This window comes from Caretta caretta, chromosome 24 (assembly GCF_965140235.1).
Source record: "Caretta caretta isolate rCarCar2 chromosome 24, rCarCar1.hap1, whole genome shotgun sequence".
Lineage (NCBI taxonomy): Eukaryota > Metazoa > Chordata > Testudines > Cheloniidae > Caretta > Caretta caretta.
Genome location: NC_134229.1, coordinates 10,448,796 through 10,454,795, shown reverse-complemented (window position 1 = coordinate 10,454,795; position 6,000 = coordinate 10,448,796). Strand labels below are relative to the sequence as shown.

The window sequence follows — 6,000 nt, the reverse complement described above, 5'->3', positions numbered from 1 at the left end:
CTGGGGGAAATCTTTCTCCAGCTTCATTTCAGTCCATTTCATGGAGAGGGGTAACTAGTGGTGTAAGGGTCAGTCCTAGGACCAATCCTATTCAACTTATTCATAAATGATCTGGAGAAAGGGGTAAACAGCGAGGTGGCAAAGTTTGCAAATGATACTAAACTGCTCAAGATAGTCAAGACCAAAGCAGACTGTGAAGAACTTCAAAAAGGTCTCACAAAACTAAGTGATTGGGCAACAAAACGGCAAATGAAATTTAATGTGGATAAATGCAAAGTAATGCACATTGGAAAAAATAACCTCAACTATACATACAATATGATGGGGACTAATTTAGCTACAACTAATCAGGAGAAAGAGCTTGGAGTCATCGTGGCTAGTTCTCTGAAGACGTCCATGCAGTGTGCAGCGCTAGTCAAAAAAGCAAACAGGATGTTAGGAATCATTAAAAAAGGGATAGAGAATAAGATGGAGAATATCTTATTGCCCTTATATAAATCCAGGGTACGCCCACATCTTGAATACTGTGTACAGATGTGGACCCCTCAACTCAAAAAAGATATACTGGCATTAGAAAAGGTTCAGAAAAGGGCAACTAAAATGATTAGGGGTTTGGAACAGGTCCCATATGAGGAGAGATTAAAGAGGTTTTCAGCCTGGAAAAGAGGAGACTAAGGGGGGATGATAGAGGTCTGTAAAATCATCAGTGGTGTGGAGAAAGTGAATAAGGAAAAGTTATTTACTTGTTCCCATAATATAAGAACTAGGGGCCACCAAATGAAATGAATGGGTAGCAGGTTTCATAGAATCATAGAATAACAGAGTTGGAAGGGATCTCTGGAGGCCATCTAGTCCAACCCCCTGCCCAGAGCAGGACCAATCCCAACTAAATCATCCCAGCCAGGGCTTTGTCAAGCCTGACCTTAAAAACTTCTAAGGAAGGGGATTCCACCACCTCCCTAGGTAACGCATTCCAGTGTTTCACCACCCTCCTAGTTAAAAAGTTTTTCCTAATATCCAACCTAAACCTCCCCCACTGCAACTTGAGACCATTACTCCTTGTCCTGTCATCTGCTATCACTGAGAATAGTCTAGATCCATCCTCTTTGGATCCACCTTTCAGGTAGTTAAAAGCAGCTATCAAATCCCCCCTCATTCGTCTCTTCCGTAGACTAAACATCCCCAGTTCCCTCAGCCTCTCCTCATAAGTCATGTGTTCCAGTCCCCTAATCATTTTTGTTGCCCTTCGCTGGACGTTTTCCAATTTTTCCACATCCTTCTTGTGTGGGGCCCAAAACTGGACACAGTACTCCAGATGAGGCCTCACCAATGTCGAATAGAAGGGAACGATCACATCCCTCGATCTGCTGGCAATGCCCCTACTTATTCATCCCAAAATGCCATTGGCCTTCTTGGCAACAAGGGCACACTGTCGACTCATATCCAGCTTCTCGTCCACTGTCACCCCTAGGTCCTTCTCTGCAGAACTGCTGCCTAGCCATTCGGTCCCTAGTCTGTAGTGGTGCATTGGATTCTTCCGTCCTAAGTGCAGGACTCTGCACTTGTCCTTGTTGAACCTCATCAGATTTCTTTTGGCCCAATCCTCCAATTTGTCTATGTCCCTCCGTATCCTATCCCTACCCTCCAGCGTATCTACCTCTCCTCCCAGTTTAGTGTCATCTGCAAACTTGCTGAGGGTGCAATCCACGCCACCCTCCAGATCATTAATGAAGATATTGAACAAAACTGGCCCCAGGACCGACCCTTGGGGCACTCTGCTAGATACCGGCTGCCAACTAGACATGGAGCCATTGATCACTACCTGTTGAGCCCGACAATCTAGCCAACTTTCTACCCACCTTGTAGTGCATCCATCCAGCCCATACTTCTTTAACTTGCTGACAAGAATACTGTGGGAGACTGTTTCAAAAGCTTTGCTAAAGTCGAGCAATAACATGTCCACTGCTTTCCCTTCATCCACAGAACAAGTTATCTCATCATAGAAGGCAATTAGATTAGTCAGGCATGACTTTCCCTTGGTGAATCCATGCTGACTGTTCCTGATCACTTTCCTCTCCTCTAAGTGCTTCAGAATTGATTCCTTGAGGACCTGCTCCTTGATTTTTCCGGGGACTGAGGTGAGGCTGACCGGCCTGTAGTTCCCAGGATCCTCCTTCTTCCCTTTTTTAAAGATGGGCACTACATTAGCCTTTTTTCAATCTTCTGGGACTTCCCCCGATCGCCATGAGTTTCAAAGATAATGGCCAATGGCTCTGCAATCACATCCGCCAATTCCTTTAGCACTCTCGGATGCAACGCATCCGGCCCCATGGACTTGTGTATGTCCAGTTTTTCCTAAGTAGTCCAGAACCATTTCTTCCTTCACAGAGGGCTGGCCACCTCCTCCCCATGCTGTGCTGCCCAGTGCAGTAGTCTGGGAGCTGACCTTGTTCGTGAAGACAGAGGCAAAAAAAGCATTGAGTACATTAGCTTTTTCCACATCCTCTGTCACTAGGTTGCCTCCCTCATTTAGTAAGGGGCCCACACTTTCCTTGGCTTTCTTCTTATTGCCAACATACCTGAAGAAACCCTTCTTGTTACTTCTTGTTACTTGGGGTTTAAAACAAATAAAAGGAAGTTCTTCTTCACTCAGTGCACAGTCAACCTGTGGAACTCCTTGCCTCAGGAGATTGTGAAGACTAGGACTATAACAGGGTTTAAAATAGAACTGGATAAATTCATGGAGGTTAAGTCCATTAATGGCTATTAGCCAGGATGGGCAAGAAATGGTGTCCCTAGCCTCTGTTTGTCAGAGGGTGGAGATGGATGGCAGGAGAGAGATCATTTGATCACTACCTGTTAGGTTTACTCCCTCTGGGGCACCTGGCATTAGCCACTGTCGGTAGACAGAATACTGGGCTGGATGGACCTTTGGTCTGACCCAATATGGCCGTTCTTATATTCAGTCCATCCCACAGAAGGCCTGGCAGGACGCTGCAAGTGTAATGCGCTCTCTGGTCTGTTATCTAGGTTGCAGCTCCTGTTTGGAAGGAGATGGATGCTTCTCCTCTGGAGGAAATTTACATACAAATAGGTTGGATATGAAACCAGGCTGATTATCCAGCCCATCAATCTGGATAGCAGGCTGGATTCAAATCCTGAAGACAGCAGCAAAAATTGGGACTCACCCTCTTACTGCAATGGGGTCTGAACTGGATTCTGATCTCACTTGTGATAATTTGCATAGTCATTTACTTTATAGAGACTTTCTCAGAACTGCGTAAGCTGTAAACGCACCTGCTGAACAGACCCACCCCTTCCCACCCTGCCGAGGGCTGTGACATGGCTGCAGCTCTGCAGCCAGCAGCAGCATTTGGGATGGGAAATGGAGGTAAAGACGCACTCAGACATGTGTCAGTGGCACCTGACTGGAAACCAAGCGGATCCCTCCATCCACCACCACACCCATCTATCCAGCCACCATCCACCCCCCTCCATCCACAACCACCCATCTATCCACCCACCATCCACACCCCTCCATCCACCAAATATCTATCCACACCCCTCCATCCACCACCACCCATCTATCCATCCCCATCCACACCCCTCCATCCACCACACATCTACCCCCCCACCATCCACACCCCTCCGTCCATCCACCACTGTACAGGCATCTATCCATCCACTACCATACACACTCATCTATCTACCTATCCATACATCCAATGCCTACCACCACTTATTTATCACCAGCCACAGCTCTCCAGCTGCCTGTCTTTTCATCTGCAGAATATCACCCCCCACTCCTCTGTCCCTCTGCAGTCAATGGACACTCTCTTGCTCTCAGTGTTGGGGTGACACCACTTCCCTGCCCCATTAGACCTTCTCTCCATGGCTTACCCTTGGATAACAACTCCCCCTGATGCCTTAGTCAAGGGGGTGCGGCCTCCATTCACTGCTAGACTCACCGCAGTGCAGTCCAGGCCCTTTGCTCTCTGCCCACAGGCTGTTTGGATTCTGCACTGCTGGGGGCCAACACCTGTTGCTCTGGACTCCAAGAATCCATTAGTAGGTGGCTGCTTTGACAGCTTGTCTGTGGTTTCCTCTGGGGAGGTGCTGGGGAGATTAATCTGCATCGACCAGGGCAGGATCAATCGCATCTAACAAGCTGAGCAGGGAATATTGACCGGGACAGGCCCGCTGCAGACAATTGCTTCTACAAGCAGCCCCACCAGGGCAGCAGCTGGTAGTAGCAGCAGGGAGTAGGGGGTGGCTGGGGATGGATCCTGAATGATTTCTCTGGAGAGAGCGGGCTGGATCCTTCGTTCAAGTTCATGAACCTTTTATCCTGTCATTTGAACCCATTGGGGCCATTTTTTGTCTCCTGCTGTTTGTGCAGCCATTGGCTCCCATGCAAAGGGGACTGAAACACACCCAGGAGGGGTTCACACCTGCTCTGATGTGAATGACACACCAGGGGCAGGGGACGGGGAATCAGGTTCCATGAGACACCCAAGTGGACGGGACGTGGTCTCGATCCTCAGCTGATGCCTGGATAGCAGGGGCATGGTGGCTCTCTGCTCCTGGGCTCTGAACTGGTCCTGGGGTAACTTAGAGCAAAGCTAAGGCTGCTGTAACTCACGCTGCCTGCTGCTGCAGTGACCAGGGATCTCACAGGGAAACGGCGTCTTGCCCCCTTTGCCGAGGTGAGGATGGCAGGAGGGGTAAGGCCAGTTTGGTGCCACCCTGTGTCGGGGCCAGGTGGAGAACCCTCAATGCGCCTTTCAGGGTAGCGTCCAGGCTGCTCTGTGCTGATCACCAAAGGGCCTAGCACAGAGCTCTGTGAGCTGGGTGGTTCGATTCTGGGTCCCTTCCACACCCCACCCCACCCCGCATCAGGTCCCCTCAGGAGCAGGGTGAAGAGGAACAATCATGTCCATGGACTCTGGAAACTCCCCTGAGCTGGGCATGAGGTCTGGGGCTCGAGATTCAGGCAGATTCTTACCAGATCCCAGGGAGAAGGATTTCCCACAGCCTGAGGGTTTCCCACAGCAGGCACAGGCGCGGCAGTAAGGAGCCAGCATCAAACACTTTCACAGCAGGCCTGGGCCTGAGCTACAAAGCCCCAAGCTGGTCCTGCATGTCTCCCCACTCAGATCCAGCACTTAGTCCATGCCCAAGGGTGAGAGTGTGTGTGTCTGGGGAGGGGTGGGGTGTTCTTGGCTTCTGGGGGAGTTTCCCAACAATACAGCTGAGCTGCATTTGAAAAAGCAGCTAGATAAGTCCTGTGTTCAGGAGACCATTGTATGATAGGAGGGGCAGTAGGGTTAATGTTGTCACCCCTTTGCCAAACAGTAGCAGATTTTGGGGCCTAGCAAGTCAGTTTTCCATTGGAGGAGAAACCTGTGACATGGAGCCCCTGTGTATTCTTAGCGCCACTTGTTTATTTACACTGTATGCACCAGTCCCAGAACAGTGGCATCCCAGACCACAGGCAGGCAACGGCCCCTCTCTGATATATCAGCCCACACAGCCACACCTCGTTCCCAGGGGGCAGCTCTGCCTCAAGAACTGACTCTCCTTCAAGATATTCCAGCAGGGAGCAAACTGCTTGCAACAGCTCCCCCAAAAGCAATTGCATCCCCAAAAAAGTAACAACAAGGCAGCACTTCAGCAAAGACTGACACTGCTCCCAACAGACCTTATATGACTGGGTGCAACAGCGCCACCTGGTGACTCCTGCCCTAACAATAATGGTCCTTCACCTTCTCCTGAACTGCTATAGGAAAGTCTGATTCCACAGCCAGATGATGAATTAACCCTCCCAACAATCCCAGCTGCCTCCAGTCCTGCAAGGTAGGTCAGGGCCACTTGCATTATACATAGGGGAAACTGAGGCTCACACAGGGTCACACAAGTCAGTGACAGAGTGGGGAACAGAACCCAGGAGTTCTGCTCCACAGGCAGGATTCTGAGCTAATCACTAGGCCCCAGTCCCCT

General features: G+C 49.8%; 1 long non-coding RNA gene across 1 annotated transcript in view; it reads right to left on the bottom strand.

The window, feature by feature from the left end:
• Positions 1 to 230: 230 nt before the first annotated feature.
• The window catches only part of LOC142070082 (uncharacterized), a 7,735-nt gene continuing 1,965 nt past the window's right edge, over positions 231 to 6,000 (bottom strand). The window contains exons 2-3 of the long non-coding RNA XR_012666015.1: positions 1,860 to 2,446; positions 231 to 411 (exon numbers count right to left, since the gene is read on the bottom strand). This is a non-coding gene — a long non-coding RNA (uncharacterized LOC142070082). The remainder of the gene's footprint in view (positions 412 to 1,859; positions 2,447 to 6,000) is intronic.